Source organism: Macrosteles quadrilineatus, unplaced genomic scaffold, assembly GCF_028750875.1.
Source record: "Macrosteles quadrilineatus isolate MER2022 unplaced genomic scaffold, UCM_ALF_1.0 Scaffold_3__2_contigs__length_128488019, whole genome shotgun sequence".
NCBI classification, from domain to species: domain Eukaryota; kingdom Metazoa; phylum Arthropoda; class Insecta; order Hemiptera; family Cicadellidae; genus Macrosteles; species Macrosteles quadrilineatus.
Window position 1 is genome coordinate 24,032,029 of NW_026542596.1, and position 21,497 is coordinate 24,053,525.

Genomic DNA, 21,497 nt, shown 5'->3' on the forward strand with positions numbered 1-21,497 from the left:
ATCGTTTGAATCAGTTAAGCTCAAGATACTGTATTACTCAATCAAAAATCATAAATTTAATAATTTCTCGGTTATTATATTTATTTTAAAGCTACAGAGCAGCATGGGTCCTCTAGTATATATTTTTAAAAAAATATTGCTTAATTTTTTACCCATAGCCAATCCCATTTGTTTTGAAACTTAATTTTCAATTTTATAGTTAATACCCTATTATCGTTTTGTAAATTTCAATTACATATCACTATTTACTTCAAAACATTTCACTATTGTGTGAAAAAATACTTTGAAATGCAATCATTCGGAATATACAGTTGAAAATACACTTGGCTAGGTCACACCTTCATCAGTGTTTCTTTTAGTTAATGGCTCACATCAGTTCGTTCATTTTGTACTTCCCGTCTCCGTGATGTGTTTTATATGTGTTTTGCTACACAACCCTATTGCAGTTTAACCAGGTAAATTTCGAATGCCAAAGTGAATAACATTATTTGAAATAAGCACATTTTGTCATATTTTAATTTGGTTCAATTACATGAAATGGATATTTTGAGATTCCTACAAAGTTTTTAAACCAGGCGAATGAAACTGTATCCTACCTAAATAACAAAACTATAAGGTAGTAAAGTGTAGTAAATTTTACATTAATGACTAGTGATACAACTGGAAGTAGGCTATATATTTCTAAATTACTTTTAAAAATTAAAATATTTTCAAGAGCTATACCTGACTTCAGTCGTTATTTACCTGAAGTAAATATATATTCCTTCACATAAAATAAGAAATAATTTTATGTATTATATGTACAAATATTTTTGGTAACTATTCTAAATGACCTCAAAATAGTAATTACATGTAAAGAAGCTAAAATGCAGTTTAGTCTCTACAAAGAGTCCTATGATTTCAAATTATTGTAGTATAAGTAGTCTTTGAATATTTCTAGTTCATTTATTCATTCGGTATTAAAATAAAGCTGTGATTCACCCTATAAACAAATACAAATTTGATTAGTTAATGCACTTTTTCAACATACTGTGACTGTACACCAAAAAAGTCACACTTGTATACCTAGGATGATTTTACATCTCAACGTGACTGGAGGTCAATGTTCCCATTTGGTCAGTATTTACGAATCCTTTTTGTTTATAACCCATTGTAAAATTGCAATTCGAACACATTGCACGTGCAACGCAGTGTTTACAATGTCGCAATTGTAGTATAGTACAAACCTCACCACAGTCGTGACGATCTTCTCTACCTCGTGACCTAGTGATCGACTGAGTTACATGGTCCCTGGCTCAGTCTGCTCAGGAAAGTAAAAGTGGTCGGACCACCTCCAGACAGTGTGCCGGTCACTGTGCCACTTAGCCGCTGCACCTCAGTAGCAGATATTGTGTCAAACTGTGTGTCACCAGCATTGTGTCATGTGTTGTGTTCTTGTGTGTTCTGTGTGTCATGCAGTATGTTTGAGCTCGTGCTCGTCCAGCTAACATCACATTTCGGATACTTCACTTGCTGGTTAGTATGATTTTAGTTAAAATTTTTTGTTTTTGCTTCGTTTATTTTGTAGTATACGATTGGGCCAATTTTTATCTGACTATGTATAGTATGTTTAACAAGTTTATATCGCACAATATTTAAATTTGTATTTACGAAGATGAGAGATGAGATTTAAGCAAGATTAGGCTCGATCCTCTTGAGTCTTATATGCTTGCTAATAACCGCAATAGTACTTTGTAACTCAAAGAGTGTTTAATAATTCGATGGCAAATCAAATCAAATCAAAATATCTTTATTCGTACAAGACAAGTACATTTCATTGAAAAGTAAAAAGAAAAAAATATGTAATTCTTAATACTGTTTTGACCTATTAACTAATCAAAGAAACACATCTTTTGATACGTATAAGTTGAATTTGTTGGGATAACTCCATTTATAATTGAATTGCTTTACTTGTTTAAAACTCCTTTTGATTTTGACAGCATAGTTATAGGCTATAAAACACTGCTGTATGGTTTTTTTAAATTGTTAGTAAACACTACACAAACTATAGTACAGATATGGGGTTTTTGCAATCAAACCCCATGATACAGTTTACTACATATTGAAAATAGCTTAAAATAATTATTGTTGGTTGTAATTAAGGCAACGATAAAGATGTTGCCTTAAGTGGCAGACCTATAATTGCTTACTAAAAAGGAATACGCCTACATTATTACCATCTTTTCAAAGAAATCAATCTCTTCTTAGGTGCAGTATTATGTCATTATATTTTTGTAAATGTAAAATACTAGTCGCTGGTACTTTTTAAACCCTACCTATTAAATTTTATATTTTAATGCTAGTGCAACTTACAACTGAATGCGATAGATTCATTACAATCTCTACCGTATAATATTCAGTAAAGGGATTTGCAACAAGATTTACCATAAGAACATTTTATTGTACCGCGCTGCATCGCAATGTCATCAAATGCAACCCGAGGCACAATCAATGGCATCTAGGTCACTGGTTGTAGTACAAAACAACCCAACCTTGGCGGTACAAACAACTTGTTGTCAAAAGTCTCCGTTTACAACCAATACCCCTGGTTAATCTTGAATAGTATGAGGGGGGTTTTGAACAATTTCTTTCCTTTTAAAAGTCGAAGTTTTAAAATTCATCCCGCATACACGGTACGAAGTGTTTCCGTTCACTACGTTAATACAATTCTGTTGCATATTAAATTAAATAACCAATTAGTGTTATACGGAAAATAGTCCTCCTGCTAACAGGCTAGAATAATAGTGCTTACTTTAGAAAATGGTGTCACCAAAAGTATAAAAAATTCTTAAATGGTTCAAATCTGGGGGGGGGGCAGTTGTTCTTCATTAGATTCATCCGTTGAATAAATAATTGTGAGTTGAATGTCTGTAAAAAATTTTTTGTTGAATTTATAATGTTTGTTGTAGAACGTAAAAGTTTTTACATCATAAGACAATTACTTCAACTCCCATAATATTGTCTAAACTTTGTGAATAAAGAATATTTGATTGATGATTGATTGATTGAATCAACGTCTTATAAACGCTTTCTAGTGTGTCGGCGTCTAATTCTAACATGAGCCATCTAAACCAACTAATCGTTTATTGATAGATACCAGCTGGATCCATGGATCCTTGTCGGGATCTTACAAGCTACCTACATATGACAACCCTCTCTACTAAGTCAACAAGTAAAATTAAAACTATATCAATCATATCTATAGGTGGCTAATCATATATTAAATGGGTTATCGTGCTTCTGAATATTTTTTACAACTGTTTGCCATTAACCATGGATAATCACCACACTAAATGATTAACGTCGGCTTGGTTATGATATGGAAAAACTAATTTTTGAAATATATATCATCTAAATAATATGTAGATCTGTAATTCATTTGTAGTTATGATAGGGATGGTTTTCAATGGCTAAAACTAGTAATCACCTATTAAAAACCCTACTCGCAATAAAGTAACACGAAAGCGACCTGGTGTAAGATAAGACTAATTGTGATGACCTTTTCTGGGACTTTCAAACTAAACTTCACAGCTTCAAGTCATTGATCATAATATTAAAAGTCGCATATCGTTTATGACCTTAATGTCTCTCCAAGGGAACGGTGAAATTATTTTGAAATTTTTGAGAAGGTTTTCAAACTCTAAACGTGTACCATTCGGAGAAGCCAAGAATTTTTTTCTCATGTCTATGGTAACCATTAACAATCTTATTAATAAGAAAATAAGACAAAGTAAAATGGTGTAAACGTGTATTTAGATTAAATTATTTGCATGGATTTATCCCACTGGAAACTAACTTTACCAGTTTCACTTTAATACAGAAATTTACTGAAGCAATCTCACTTGAGTTTCGCCACGAATGGTTGAACAAAACGTTAGCAACCTTTCTAAATCGACAGATATGACTTTTGATCTGTGCAATTCCCAGAATATTGTACAATCATTGCATTCAGAGGTCATCCACATAATAATATGTTTCATAAAATATAAGTTTTTAAATAATAATTAATATTACGAGAATTGATGTAAAAAATTATAATCCATTATTCTATATTTTGTGTGTGACTTGTAATTTATACACTCTGAATGTTTCCGGACTTTATTAATGAATTGTGCTTACCGTTTACATCTTTGATGTTATTTGAATTACAGTTAGTTGTCAACAATTCTCCTGTTTATGAGTAAAACAGATACTGTATGACATTTAAGTATTTTAGTAAGAAAGACTAAACAAAGCGTATCATATATAGTATCAAACGTACTAGAATTAGGTTTCTATTCGAATTTCAATAGTTATAAGAAACTACATAATCAAATCTTATCGCTGTATTTTCAAGAATGTGATACCAACTGAGGTAATAGGATAGTTATTAATATTACGTTATGATTGTGGTTATCATTCCTGGGTTTTAATTGAGTTTTACTACTTTCTGATTAATCACAGTAATAAGGTTTTACCTAGTCTTTTAAGAGCTGCGTTCATACTAGACTTAAATCCAAACAAACAGTATTGGTACATTATTTTTGCCGAAATTTGTATTCATGCATTAGAGGATGACACAACAACCACTTATAATACAATACACAAAATTGAGATCACTGAAACAGGTCCTCCAAAATCTAGGTATACGTGATTTCGTTGGTTAAAAACAGTATGCAATTTATGATAAACTCCAATGGGAATGACCAGTAATTGAGAGTCTAGAGAGTTCATTTTTCCTGAGTTGAGACGGTTCCTGAGCTAGATCATGTAATCCACAGCCGTCGGCGCGCGGCGTGGAGCCAGATTGTCAATTATCTCGGCAAAATATAATGGATATTGCATCATCCGACACTCTGATTTAATAAAGAAATATCGCTCGTCAAAATTACAGTTTCCCAGATCATCAATAATTTTATTAGTTAAGGAAATGTCACTTCATACCTTACCTTCTTCATATACAACTATTATACTAATGTCGGGAATTATTGGTTGTGGCAATGGAGTTAGAGTAAACCGAATATTTAAACTAACAATTATTCAGCTAAAGAGGGAAAAAATTCAACTAGGACATTTTTTACTGGTACATCTTACTCATATATTACTATTGTCAATAGGTTTACTTCTAATGGCAATATGCCTTTACTTACAGCCTTGATTTCTGACAGTGACAGGTGTTAGGGGATAAGTTACAGATTACGAGTAACAGAAGACAGGCTACAAGTGATAAGTGACAGATAACGAGTAACAGATGACAGGTGACAGGTGTCAGGTGACAGGTGACAGGTGACAGGTGATTAGTAATAGATGGTGATCAACAGAGGGCAGGTGACAGATTATAAGTGACAGATGACAGGTAATAAGTAATAGATGACGAGTAACAGATGACAGGTGACAGGTGATTAGTAATAGATGGTGATTAACAGAGGACAGGTGACAGATGATAAGTGATAGATGGCAGGTAATAAGTAATAGATGGCGAGTAACAGAGGATAGGAGACAGGTGATAAGTAATAGATGACGAGTAACAGATAAGACAGACGACAAGTGATAAGTGACAGATGACGAGTAACAGATGACAGGTGACAGGTGATTAGTAATAGATGGTGATTAACAGAGGACAGGTGACAGATGATAAGTGACAGATGACAGGTTATAAGTAATAGATGGCGAGTAACAGAGGATAGGAGACAGGTGACAAGTAATAGATGACGAGTAACAGAGGACAGGCGACAAGTGATAAGTGACAGATGACGAGTAACAGATGACAGGTGACAGGTGATTAGTAATAGATGGTGATTAACAGAGGACAGGTGACAGATGATAAGTGACAGATGACAGGTTATAAGTAATAGATGGCGAGTAACAGAGGATAGGAGACAGGTGACAAGTAATAGATGGCGAGTAACAGAGGATAGGAGACAGGTGATAAGTAATAGATGACGAGTAACAGATAAGACAGACGACCTGTGACAGGCAATAAATGACAGGTGAAAAGTGACAAGTAACATACAACAAGAGATTAGCAACAGAAGTCAGTCAAAATGAGAGTGACGACAAGTGACAAGAGAAAGGTAACGGCGGAAAACGGGAAAAGATTATTTTGCATTAGGTATAATATTTTATAACAAATATTATAAAATAGTATTTTTGGGTATGATAGTGTTGGTCTTAACAGTATTTCAATACTGTGACTTTTATAAACATAGACATTTTCCATTACAACATACGCAATATACAGACTGTCCCAAAAGTCCCGGACCTGTTTAATATTTTCTAAACGACAACAGATAAATCAATAATATTTTGCACATCAACACCACACTTAAAAATCTACTTTTTTAAGGAACTATCAATTTTCTGTCATATCATGGGGACGTCCCACAAGGAGTCAGAAGGAAATCTTAAATAGAAGCATAGGTCAATATGCACATCAGTTTAAAGGGCTTAGCTAGCAGAGTTCAATGCCGGAAACCGCGCCTCAAAAGGACCACCCGTTACGAAATGGCGGCCGTTCAAAGATTTCCTGAACCCGCCATTTTGAATCTTTGAACGACTGTCATTTTTTACTCAGGCGTTCTTTCGAGCTTGAATTTACGGCATTGTAATCTACTAGTGAAGACCTTTAATTTGATGTGCATATCGACCTATGCTTACGTTAAAAATTTTTTTCCGATTCCTAGGGCTGTGCCCCCAAATGCAAATTAAATGAATCTTTGAACCACTGTCATTCTTACCTTGGTTGTCCGTTTGAGTTCAAATTTGCAGTATTATATTTTGCTAGTAAAGACCTTTAATTTGATGTACATATCAACCTATGCTTCTATTTAAAATTTCCTTCTGACTCCTTGCGGGACGTCCCCATGATGTGACAGAAATTCGATTTTTCCTTAAAAAAGTAGATTTTTAGGTGTGGTGTTGATGTACCAAATCTTATTGATTTATCTGTTGTCGTTTGGAAAATATTAAACCGGTCCGGGACTTTTGGGACAGTATGTATATCATATTACAAATTTGATCTTGTCAAACCAAAACACAGGAAGCAAAGATAACCTAGTAATATATGTTACCATGAAATACCATTTCCCAACGAGCACGGTTGAATGCGTGTTCTACGTTCGGCGTTTCTATTTGTATTTCAATTACAGCCGCTCGCCGCAAAGCCTCCTTCACCACTTGTATTGTTGTGTTGTCATATTGTGCAATGATGGCTGAGCCACAACAGAGAAAGTGTCTGTAATTATTTCATACGTCGGTTACACTGTGATTATGGTAATGCTGAGCCTTGCTTGTGCGGCCAAGGAGGCGCATGATTAGCAAGTCATAGAGTAACACGTAGAGTGTCCTGCATGGTTTAGTAGTTGAATAAGTAATTAAACTAGGGTGGTCTGCCGTTACACTTTAGACGCATAAATGAGCGAAGCATTATTTAAAGATTTTCAATGGCTAAAGCAGCTAACACCCTACAATATTCAACAGATTCACCGTTTGTTTGCCCAATATTATTTTAGTTCTAAAGGATGACAAATTTATCTGATAGTTCATACTGTACCTTAGTAGTGAAACTGGCAATCCTGACTATTTGCTTGTACTTTGTAAATGGGCATAGCAGGATGTACTCGTGCAATCAACATTTGTTCTACAATCGTCAGGTCAGTTAATTCGTTCGGGACACTTGACACATCCATATTATTTAACGCCGTGAATTTAGTTGCATTTGAACGACAATGCGAACAAATTGGTGATTGGTTTGAAGCTGTTAGTTGTTGGCGATGACAGTTAGTGCAAGTATAAAATTGTAGTGCATCTAATTCATGTTGGAATTGATTAGCTAACTGCCTATCATTATCAGCTTCTTCCGCCACTGCTTCATCTGGTTCTTCTTGTTCACGACGCCACTCTCTTACAATATTTGCATTATTGGTGCGACGACCAATATTACGACGTGGTCTTTGACCCTTGCTCAAAACAAATATAGCAAAACTGTTACTTCCTAACTTTAACCATAGATAAAACATACTCCCTTCTTTAACCTAGGATAAAAGTAAACATTGAAATGTAAACAAAACCGTTACAAACAATTAACATATGTTTATCTTATTTAAATAAAACGAGATAAACCCATATGTCATAAACCCAATATATTTTTTCTTTCAACTTACATTAAAATAACAAGCGAAATTGCGTGACCCGTAAAATAAAATCCAGAAGGAAATTTCCAAATATTTTTTTGCCAAAACATTGTGCTCAGTATTCTTTAGCTGTTGGCCAAATTTCATATCAATTGGTCAAGCCATTACATTCTGATGCTCTTACAAAGAAGTTACAAAGTGAGGGAAAGTGAGCTACGCTCGCTCCGCTCAATTAGGAGTGTGCAAGCTTTAACTCTATGGATCAAAAATACAGATTGAGGATAAAATTATCTCGTCCGAGAGTGATTTTTGAACATAACGTTTCAAGTCGGACGTGGACTATAAGGCAAATTATGTTTTTTTTTTATTCTTTATGGTAAAATAGTTATTCAATGGTAGTGTGGGTTCACCATTTCCTTAACTGTACCACTTGTTCTTCTTGATGTTTTATTCAGTCTCTTGCAGTTCCGTGCATTTTCTCGCATCTTGCCATGTCATATATACAAATTAATCAGCTAATCACACCATGCACACATGAATATGTGAATATGGGACAAATTTTAACACTGGTTTTATGAGTATTTTTACAACATCTTCTATAAACTTCGTTTGAAAACAAAAGCAAAGATTAATATTTCAAGCTCTAAATTTGAGGGATGTATATGCTTAAAAAAAGTTAAAGAAACTCATAAACTACCTTCTTTACGAGTGAGTGATCCATTCAATATGAAATAATACATATTTGTCTCAAGGACTGTGGATGAATGTGGCATATTTCAACTCTGTTTGTCATAGACACCTCTCTTGGCCGGAAGGGTTGTTTGCGCACTTTCTGTCACTAAACTGTCTCGTGACCCCCCGGGGTAACTAGCAGACTCTTCCTCATGGGTTTGACAAGGTAACAAGAAAATTGTCGCTATTTATCTGACGTTATATTGCCAACTTTTCCTCACCTAGCGACTGAGGGAATATAGAAAAGTCGAAGGCCCCGGGAAGTATTTAAGCTGTTAAAACATTTTCATTTAAATAGTGCTCTATTATGTTAGGCTCCACCTGAATCGGGAGTTTCCATTTTTTACAAGCAGTTCAAATAAAAAAAGGAGACCCAGTTTAAGACGCTATATTATTACAAATGAAGAATCTTATTTGACCTTTTTTCAAGAAAAATTGAAAATTATTTCCTTCTGTTTTAGAACTTCTTATGAGCCATGATCGGAAATAGTCCAATTGTTCGAAGTTAAAACTATGGGAAACCTCGTACTGCTCATTAAAATAATTGTTTACTTTATTGTGACGGATTGGACAGAATATTCATTACAATTTAATAGTTTGTGATTGTAAGTTACTCTTCCAACTTCTATAGAATATGTAGATAATAATATTAGTATAACATTATACAATAGATTTTCTTTTACAACAAACCATGAAAAATTTCCCAAAAACATCCAGTCATCTGAGACTTAAAAACTAATGGTCACAAGCAAGTTTATGCCTAGGCATGAGAAAAGTCTCTAGCTAAAATGTCTAGACTCAAGACTCGACTGACTTGTGTAAAGCTAATGTCTATGCAGGCTAATCCATGTTAAGGCCTCGGGTTATTGCTGCAACATGCTTCGGTCCAATTACAGATATAACATATGTTCGACAAGGGTGCAAACGGTTGCAATAAAGTTGACGACACATGGATATTCTGTCACAATTAATCAACAAAGTGATAATTGTACAACATAGTGATGAAAACACTGTAAATTGTTCAATTCAAATGAGTGAGAAGTATGTGTAGTGTTAGCTAGAGTATGAACAACCTCATCTATGGTTTATTAGGCTTTTTTATGATTTTAAATTGCTTAATTCAGTCCCAAATTTTACAAGATCTTAAGGGTAGATTCTAAAATAAATGATTATTGATCGTTTTGTTACCTAGATAGGTAGCCTAATAATCGTTACCCTCAACCCAATGCATGTAAAACCATTTCGTCAGGCCAACCTATGGTTAACCAACCTTTTATCCTTTTTTATTACTAGATTTTCACAACCAGTAGAACAAAATTTCATTGCCCAACTAATTGTGTTTGTAAACTAGTAGAAAAAATTGCTAAAACCATTAATACTTACCGTACGAACAAACACGTAAAAATGAAGCATATTTTGTTTTGTTAAATCTCAAAATTATCTCAACAACAGCGTATTCATAAGAAAACCTCGTACACCAAAGAAAACCACAACCACAGAATCGGTTCAACCACTTTACCATCTCACCAACGAGCTGTAAAACATATTACAGGGAACCGTGATATCTTCAGCACTCTGATGAATCAATCATAATTAAAAAAATTATAGTTTTACATACATATTAATATGTAATTAAATAATCGGTTATGTAGAACTACCCTAACAGCGAAATGAATAACAATTAAATATTTACACCCTTGTTATAAACATTTATTTGTGTATAATAGGGCTTATAGTTTTTCTTCTTTATTAGATTTAAATTTATATAAATATGTGTACTCATAGGTATAATATATAAATAAAATATGGACAATTTCAATAAATTACTAATGTTTTGTATTTTATATCAGTAGCATGTAAAACCAAAAATAAGTGCCATACTTTTCAAAAAAAAAAATTAGAAATTCATAAGTAAATCAAGCAATAATTCAAAAACTGTTGCTTCTTTTTAGACTTTTTTATTGATAAAAGTGCACTAAATGAAAACCCTCATTTGTGAATTTGTTTTGCGAAATTACAATTACTTATATTTTTAAAATACATATTCCTTTCTCGCAAGAGCAGAGGTAAATAGGACTCAAGGGTTTGGACGTGACAAGATAATCAACAAAGGACTTACGTCTGTGCCACGAGTAGATAAGCCTCCTACAGTGCATGACATATCATGTCGGTGCCCAAACATTGGTATATGAATGTATCACGCTCCATCTCCGTTAGTTTAAAATCATTCTTAAGACTACGACCATACGAGGCATACTTAGGTGCGTATTATCATCGGACGGGTGGTGTCGTCCTGTAATCCAGATACTAGGAGGTCACAAATTGTGGATATTTATAGGCATGTACCATGTACTGTGGATGCGATTCTCCCTGGTGTGGATTAACGTCCGCACGAGTGAGTACTACGACTATCCGCAGTACTATCAAGATAATCAAGATAATTAGACCAATTCGTATATACCAAGAAAAAATTTGGTTCGGATTCCACTATAAACGTTAGGTTCCTTAGTTACCATTAGCTGTATGGCTATTAATTAACAGCTGTGTCTAAGGAATGTCGGCCTTAGTAAACAAGACTACAAGATCGCGCCACTCATACTACACTCATCTCCATTCATACTTGGCTTAAAATACCTACTTTGTATGGTCGCCATTTAATAAGAAAGTATAAAGTATTAGCATTGACTATTGGATACTGTTGTCTTAATATTCAAAGGTATTAGTTAAAGTATTAAAGGACAGCTGGGTCCAGTCTGGAACCATCAAAAAAGGATCGATTGTATGTACGCTTTAATGGGACATAATCTAGAGGATTTAAGTTCAAGTATATGGTGTGCCACGTAACGAGGCTTTATAATACGTGGCAATACGAGCAATAATATAATATAATAATACGAGACAACGTGGGTTAGTGAGTACCCACCTCTACAAAATTATCGACCACAACATTTAAATCGTAATTCAGAAACCTTTACTCGGGGAAGTAAAGTTAAGAATAACCTTATTTTAGTAGGTTCTTTTTTAATTTGTATTACAATCTGTATTTAAAAGCTATTCAGGGTCGATTGAGTTTACCCCTTTGAAATGTATTAGTTATTCAACAGTTTTAGTGAAAACATGCGGTTCATTTAGAAATCAGCTATAAAATTTATTTAAAATTAACTACACTAAATGTATTAGAGCATGGAGTGATGGACGCCTCTTTTTAATCATAATGTATGTTTGCTCTACACTCTCAACTCTCAAACCTATCTAACGATAGTTTAAAATCTAATACATAAAAATGCTACATGGTTAATTTGTTTAAGATTGTCTTCGTCAGAAACGCCGAACCTGTAAACCCTTGACCTGTAATTCCTTTAATACTACATACTTACTTATAAGGTATGAAATATAGTGTATAAAAACTATAAGTGTCTACCTAAATATAAATGTTATAAATTATTCCATGAATTTCCAAATGCAAATAAACCTGTAATACCTGTTAGTGGAACAGTTGACTGTAAATCCTTAAGGATTTACAGTCAACGGTGGAACTCTACAATATCGAAAGTAACATGAAACCATTAGAACCGACGAAGAGACATTTTATCCATTAAATCATTTGACTCATTGTTCACTATTTATTTTCATAAAAACTAAGTGAACCATTAACTTGAACAGTAATTGAAACCCTGCGAGACGTGACTGTGTTCAATGTTTCTGCTTCACGTCACTTCAAATGTCAGAGAAAATTAACGACACAGCAAGAGACTGAGCAATGTCGTGGTATATAGAGTGACGTTACTTCGTCTATACATTTATCTTAAAACTGTTCTCATAGATTCAAATTGAAAAAATGCTAGTATAGTGTAAACAATTTTAGTTAGGTAATCGACTTGAGATGTCCTGTATAGTTATGTTGTAGTTCCTTGCTTTTATTCTCCTACCTACCCAAAAACCATTAATAAGTAATAATATAAATAAAGGTTATCCACCAAAACAAAAAAACTATTTGAAAAATCTAACATTATGTCCCGGACGAATAGATAACCGAGGCTTACGACATTTAGGTCTGTTCAAAGTATTAAATGAAAAAATTTAATTAGATACAGGTTTCATTATTGTAAATAGTTATTTATGTAACTAGTGAGAAAAGTGGCACTTTGCTGCACACGAGAGCAACGTTTACGGAATGATCTCGAGTGCAGCAAAGGCCTTTTGCACTCGTGTTACACATTGGGCGAGGTGAATAAAAGGTAGTATTTGGTAGTACGTACTTCTTTTCGAAGTATTTACTCGGTTTTCGGTGAATAAACATGCTAGTTGGTACTAGCCCCTAGTACAAACTACGACTTGCAGGTGAATAAAATGCTAGTTCGTACTACCCCTAGTACATACTACATCACTTAGGGAAAGTAGTATCTACTAGGCTTTTTCGGTGAATAAAAACCAGTCGGCGTAGTAGTTACTTCATTTTTATGTAGTACGCTCAAGGGCATGCTTCAGTTTGATCGTTTGCGAATATGGCGATGTTTTTACAAGTCCGTAACAGGAAAACATACCTTGAACGAAGAAATATTGGTAACTGTAAGCAATTACTGCGATTTGACAATGATAGTGTTGATTTTTTTGACCAACGAGTTTTTGCCTGGCAATGGTGAAGTTGAGAGAAGAGGAGGGGCACTGTCATCTCGACAGAAAATTGAAGTTTTATTTTGTTATTTTGGTGATCCGGGTAAGTTGAGCTATTTTTAGTACAAGTTAAAATACCTTCTTATCGGTCGTAAATAAGATTTAATTATATAATAACAAAGTGATTTAAATAAACGATATTTTTGAATTGGATTGAATATTAATTGCATATTAGGAATTATGTAAAATTGCAAATTAATTGTTTTTTTTTTTATCTCGATAGAATTGTTGCGTTTTGTTATTTTCTCTTTTTAGCGAATTTCCCTACAAGGAAGTAGCTATTACTGTAGGTGGTATGGTAAGACCTAGGCCCGGGACCGATTTACTTTTTCATTTTGATGTCCCCAGAGGCCAAAAACACCACCATTCGTTCAAATTTGTAGCAATACTAGTCACTCAACACGTCTGATACAACTGCAGGCGCTGTCAGGAATGACCAACGGAATAACGACAAACAGCTGATTATCACCGCGCGCCTGTTTTGGCTTGTTTATTAGTAATCACTCTAGTAGCTAGTATACTTGGGGGTAGTACGTACTAGGCAGGTAGTACTTACTACATCACATAGGGAACCCCTAGTACTTACTACCTAGTTCTAGCTAATTCTTATTCACTTCGATTTGAGCAAGTGCTAGAACTATGTAGTGCGAACTATGTAGTATGTACTACATTTTATTCACCTCACCCATTATTTTTCCTACAGTCACTATAAAGCATATAAATAATTAGTCTTTCAAACACTATACAACACGTTTTTAGGTTCAGCTGGCAACACAAATAGGTGCCCTAGAGAAAGTAGTACCCGGTCCGTATCACTCCGCTATTTTTCCTCGGCAAGAAATGTGCTCCGCGTTTTGAGAATATAGTTCCGTATGTTTTTGTAATTTGAAGTGGTTTATGCGCCTAAAAATGCTTTATAGGTATTTTCTTGTTTATTAAGATCGTAGGAATGTTTTGAAAACGTTTAAAAGAAAAGTTCAGAAATACTGAAACTATATACACGAAATGACAGGTTAAATCGTAGTTATAATAGTCAATCAGCTGCTCATAATATTATTATCTTTAAGTGTTGCCAACCTATTTCCAAGCGTACACGGATTAATACACCACATACACGGCATAATAGAACCACGCTGTTATGTATTGTTTCTTTGGAATCCTGATGTGCGGCAAAGTATAAACCGTACGAAAAAGTATAAACCGTTCGGCAAAGTATAAATATGCAGCAATTAGCAGCTTTCTGTACTATAAACAGTACAAGGAAGCCAACTTTGTCGGGTGACTGTAGGAAAAATTTATTTATCTACCGAGTTAGTATCCCCGAGAGTTATACTACAGTAAGGTTGTGAGGTAATTTATAGTCAATGGTTACACAGTGGAATAGGAGAGAGGTAGCGATATAACGGTCGTTACCTCAAGAAAGTAAAAGTGGTCAATCCAGCCTCAGTCTCGGTCTGTACAACAAGTACCTTCATCTGTGCGGAATAACGTTATTTTATAATGATACAAAGAACTAAATGCTATAGCCGTGCTTCGCCACGGGAAAAATTCACTTTAGAAGAACGGGTGTCCCCTTAGTATCATGACATATCTATAGTGAAACTATCTCTGGGTTGATACGGCAACGTTAATAGAATATTTGTGTATTACCATAAGCACCGACATAGTTTTAAAATAAATAATCAATGACAAAGTTTTAGAATAAATAAGTGTAAAATATTATATTCAATTTGTTTGTATCAGCTGTCTGAAATTGTAGAGTAAGCATTTGACAGTTCTGCCTATTTACATTGAAATGTCAATGCAATGGTAAACCTTATGAGTTTTCTCATGCTTCCATGGAGACCAATGAATGTTTGCTTTTGAAAATCTCCCCTCAAAACTATGGACGTCTAAGGGGCGAAGCCCGAGAGGAACTGAGGGAAATGAATAGGTCTAAGACATTTCTAGATATGTGGTCCATCTTTGTCCTTAATTTTGATTGTATCGGTTTAGTATTTTAGTCGTGGCAGAAAACCAGACAGACAGACAGATAGACGGACACCACCTCAATATTATAATAGTATAGATAGATAAATAACTTGCAAATACTGAGTTTTATTGCGATTTTAACTTTTGTCTTAACATTTAATCGATTCTTCGTGTATGAGTAGATGCTTACTCTAATGTTCCCTTTGGATGTGTGTATTTCAAGGCGAAAATAACCGAGAGATGAATGATCAGTTGTTACCGACTAATATCAGCTGGTTCTGTAGCCAATACGGGTTATAACATGCCATTGACCAAAGACAGCTAGGTGCCATTTCAAACCATCAAAAAGCTTCTGACTTTTTGGAGGATCGAACCGGTGATCTCCTGGCTATTAGGCATAGTCATGGATTTTTACTTGGGATATACTTTATACAATACATTTTAGTATTGAAAAATATACGTTTGTGGTGTGGTGATAGTTTAATATCAAGTTAATATTGGAATTCTTTAAATAAATTTGGATTAAATTTGCTACTGGATCATTTTAGATTGTATTAAACTCTACACGGAAGGTGAGTTGATGATTATGATTATATTATAGCTAATACATCTTTTAACTCATTATCTAACCCATCTAATGACATAAAGTCAAACTAATAGTTTAATTATCATAAAAGTTAAGCCTTAATAAAAATAAAAGATACTTTGGCACCATTGTTCTCTTGGTATTGTCAGTCTGCTGTAAACTTACGATAACAAAGTTGCACAACTTTATGTAACGTTTTATTTTCTCCGTCTGGCAATAAAACGTGTTGTGCCTGTCTTGTTTACACATGAGAGAACTCTTTAATATTTTACCCTCCACCCTTACCACAAAAACATTAGCTACACCTCTGTAAGAGGAAACTGGAGATTTGGAAAGTGTGTGTTAGTCGATATGATGAATTTCAAATTTAGTGAACGGCTTTTGGATACTGAAGTTTGGATCTTGTCGACACTCTGGATTACGCAATATAAATATGCAAGCCTATGTAAAATATGTTAAAATCTTATATTCTTTGAAAAAAACGCGCTTGTGATACCCAAAAACCAACTATGAGTCATAGTAAGTATCTTTGGAGTGGCCTGTGTCGATTCTGTAAAATGTAATAAAGTCCTAACACAATATGCAGATACATTGATATAGTAACGACGGGCAAGCCAATAGTCTTTCCAATGCAATTATTTGCTGTTTATCTGGATTTTTAAATAGACATTGCCCACCTAGTAGTGGCAACGCAATCCTTTTCTTCATGGAGCATTGTGTAAGTTTTAGCTTGCCAATTCAATCAGCTATATTGTAAAATCGGGTTGGTAAAACCCAACTACTTACGGAAGAGCTAAATTCCACTCTCTGTTGTTGGCGGGCACAAAGAACTTGTTTGACGTATCCTAAGACGTTGAAAATATCGGATTGGGTAATCATATTTTCCCTATTTTACAGTGAACAGTGTGCACTGTGCAATGAAGAAATCTGGGGCATCTTACACATAGTTAGGGTTGGAACAGACTTGTCTATCAGTACTTTCCTAACAAAGTCTCCCCTATGTAAAGTCTCAAGTGGAGATACATTTTAACCTTGGTAGACAGAGAGAAAGGTCGAAATAGTGGGATATGGGTGGTCGAAAGAAGGGAACGTAAATCTAAAAAATTCAGAATGCACAATTTTTCCGCCAGAAGGTAGATGCCGAAAAGAACCCTGTGAAAGCAGATTTACACATATATAACGCGGTTTCCCAAGACAAGCTAACTAGAAGCTACAATACACTGGCCCCGTTAATAGTGATCCCATACAGTGGATGGAATGGCTCATAAAAGACATTGTATAGAGTAAGGTAAGCTTCAGAAAACAAAAAAAAATCTTTTAATTTAATAATTGATGATCAATCATATTTAACCTTTCAATTTACTACACACACGACCGGGCTTATTAGCATTTCACAGTTTAGCATTTCACCATTCGCCTCACTCACCACTCCCTTCACGTCACATAACCTCTCTAGAATGTTTATTTCCTAGCAATCAATCTGCAGACAAGGTAGTGTCCCAGGTTTATGAGCACTGCGTCAGTCTACACGACTGTTTCCTTCCTAGATCGTAACTGGCCATCAACAGAACACAACGAGTTGTTTATGGCAAATCACTCTTTGGCGCCTACACTCAACAAATCCCCTCCGTTGACGATTGGGTCTGATGGAACAATGGGGAAAGATCAAAGATATACGAGGAAACGTTTGTCGATTCTTGAAATGGTACATCCATTAAATATGATTTAATGATTTGTTAATGTATTTGTCATGTAAGTCTGTTCATGATCAAAAATATGTCTGTTGAATATTTAATGTTGATGTCTGAGTTATGTTGAGGGTGAAATGACGACGGACAAATCATACAATGGTAGTATTTATCTACTCGTATAAATTGTACAGTTTTATCTACTATCATGAAATGCATTGTTTTTTATTTAAGTTAATATAACTTTTTAATCAGCATTTGAGGCCACGTTATATTTGTTTCAAGTGTTAATATTGGTGAATTAAATAATCCTCAGATAATTCATTTATCTATCTCATGTTCATGCCAACTAATGTTCGTGTGCTCCCACTATCTCCGCGTTCCGCCACCTCCGAACCCAAATCTGTCCCGCCACCTCCGAATTCTTGAGTGACCCTTATAATCCCGTCACTGCCTGCGTTGTTAGCTGTCATAGCATCCACGGCTGCGAAGCTTTTTCATTAAAGATTTAATGAAAATTTAACCAGTGGGTTAGGTTAGGTCAGGTTAGGTTAGGTTAGGTTAAGTTAGATTAGGTTAGGTTTGGACGGAAAGTCTTAACGCAGGAAGTAACCGAGGATTATAGGGGTCACTCTGAAATTCGGAGGTAGCGGTTCACGGAGGTGGCGGGACGCGGAGATAGCGGGAGGTAACCCTAATGTTAACCTTTTACCTTTTTAGTTTTTAAGGTTTCAACTATCGGCCAAAAAGGTTTCTTATTATTTGATACTTTTTGTAGTGTTTTTTACACCTAAAATTTACTTGTTTGGAAATCCTAATTAGAGAGAGAACGTAAAAATATTGGCATCTGTAGTTTTAACAGACAGTTCACCAAAAGTTACAAATCGTTATCAGACAATTAAACTTATTCAAACTCAATAGAATATATGGATTGGGAATACAAAACTAATGAACCAGTGACCTGGCGTACCCAAGTACATTCCCCTCCTCCCATAACAATAGGCAGAGGAGTAGTGAGGATGACACGCCTCAACAAGGTGTGAGAACTTATGCAACTGGTTTCATCACGGTGGTTGCTGACCTTAGTGTTATGTCAGGACCTCCAAACCGGTTGCGACGCCAGCGCACAACAGACAGCACACTTACTTACTTACCTACAGACTTACTTTCGGATCTGACACTCGGTTACTCGGGTGTACAATCAGCTGTAGGAACTCATTCCTTGAGAGGAAAGCAATAGGGAGCTATGAGCTCATCTTCATCCTCTACCATTCCTATTATTGTCACCTCTACACATAATTTATTGTGTTGGTTATAGATCAGCAAATTTAAATAAGCAAAAAGTCCAACGATATGCTGTATCATTCATTATAATATGGACATTTGTTCGTTAAAACCATGAGGGCCCGAAAGATGTTTTGAGCTCCTCTTTAATATTAGAGACTTAATGTACATGTACAGAATCTTTCCAATAATTGAAAATGATAATGATGATATTGACTTCTTGCAGACTATGTGTATAATGAATATGAATTCATTCGGAAAAAATTCCGTGTGTTAATGTTTGAAATATTGTGACCAATATTATAAAAGAAGGAGGGGTCAGTGCGATATTTTTAGCTAGGAATATTACAAGGCTATCTTATATATTTAAAAAAATTGGTTTTTCTTTTCCGAGTTCGTTTGGCTCTTCTACCCGACCGATTTTAATGATTGAGGTCTCAAATTTAAGGTATGCACGTACAGATTTGCCATCAAGCATCGGCATAAATGTATCTATAATCCCACTCGGTGTATACGTAAACGAAATTTGCTACCCATGTATTTCTCATGGGAGTTAAATTTGGCTTTTCTTTGCCGTGTTCGTTTGGCTCTTCTACCCGACCGATTTTCATAATTGAGGTCTTAAATTGAATTCATACACGCAAAGATTTCACATCAAGGATCGGCCATCGAAGTAAATGCATCGGCATATATTTACGTACTGTATTACTTGACCGAAAAACATGATTTGATTCATTTTCGAATTCTTACTTCAATTTAAGATGTTTTTCACCAGTTAAATAATTATACAATCCTATATTTATTTTGGTCTGAGAAACTTCAGTGAAATACCTGCATTCATTTAAGCTACTGTATTAGTTATTAAAATCGGACGAGTTTCAAGCAAACGCAAGGAGAACGACCAACATAAAAATTATTTTTCATAAGGTTTTTCTATGAATAAAAATAAATAGCTCCAGTATTGTTCATGTATGTTTTAGGCTCAAAATAATCAGTAAATGGTAGGCTTTAAATTGAGCTATTGATCGTTTTAATCAGTATCAAGATACTGACTGCATTACTCATAAAAAATCATAAATTTGATTAGTTCTTGGATATATTATACTTTTAGTTTAACACTGCGGAGCAAGCATGGGTCCTCTAGTAGTATATTATAATATACTACACAACTGATTTCAAATTCTGTCTTTACTTTTTCTTTTCAAAGCTCATTGAACCCGTAGCCCGTAGGCCATCCGAGGCTGCTTTAGGGCCTGTACTCATAAACCTTTGATGTCCCTTAAACGAGAGGCAGTCCAATAACGTATGTTATTACTCGTCAAAGGTTTATATTAACAGGAGCTGAGTAGTGGCAACGGGTTTACGTACCTTGGTTTTGAAATAAATAATAATACCACTGACAACGTACATAATAAACTGTGCAGATAAACAATATTTCAATTAATTTTTAATTTTATAAGATACATCCTTTGTAACTCGTCTTTTAGTTTTCTTTGTAGATCTAATGTTAAATACCCCCACCGCAGCAAACTTCCAGACTAAGTGAATTTCCATTACCAGTATTGGATTTTAAATTAAATCTACTATACCTAGGTTTGCTGCTACAGTGAGGTAATAAAAAGTGTTTTTTTTACTAAACTATTAATAGCTTAGTGTAAAATAGATACATTTTGCCAAGTTTTATCAAAACCACAAACAAGAAAACTACAACAGTTTACCTATTCTTCATAAGTTTGACATGGCAAATTTAACTTTACAATTTACTGAATTTTCTCCGTAAACAATAACCGTGATAACACACTTCAGTATACTAAATTGTTTTTTAAAGCTCTTTGAAATTGTCTAAAGAGAAGTTAGGAAATTTTATGTTTTTAGGGTGAAAAGTAAAAATAAAAAACAATTTTTACCAAATAAAACCACCCATAACACCCCGTTCCCATAGTCCAATCATGTTTGTTAGCGAGCTCATTCTGTTTTACCCTGCCCTACACCTTCAAGCCAAATGTCATAAAAATCGGACAAAAATTACTTATCGTGTTTACGGACGTATACACAAAACAAATGCAAATGCAAATGGTTATATACATATATAAAAAAATGAAAAAAATAGTGGTTTTTTTGGCCTTTGAGGACATCAAAATGAAAAAGTATATCGATCCCAGGCCTAGGTCTTACCGTGCCACCTACGCTAATAGCTACTTTCCTATAGGGAAATTCGCTAAAAATAAGTTAGCATCTTTTTTAAGCTTTAAAATGTTCTCTTCGTAAAGGATGTCTTTGTGAGGTGGACTCTCCTACTTCATTACTTCTACTGTGTGTAAGAACTACTTTTAAAAAAATGTATGTAAAATTTTACTGAGTGGACTTTTATCTTAACCTGGTTGCCTCTCTCGTTGTCAATGATTGTTTGTC

The 21,497-nt window shown here is 34.6% G+C and overlaps 1 protein-coding gene across 2 annotated transcripts in view; it reads left to right on the plus strand.

Moving 5' to 3' along the window:
- The first annotated feature begins 1,311 nt into the window (after nt 1-1,311).
- The window catches only part of LOC128989767 (uncharacterized), a 53,204-nt gene continuing 33,018 nt past the window's right edge, over nt 1,312-21,497 (plus strand). For both annotated transcript variants that reach the window (XM_054411805.1, XM_054411806.1), the window contains exon 1: nt 1,312-1,515. The gene's annotated coding sequence lies outside the window, so the exon portion shown is untranslated. The remainder of the gene's footprint in view (nt 1,516-21,497) is intronic.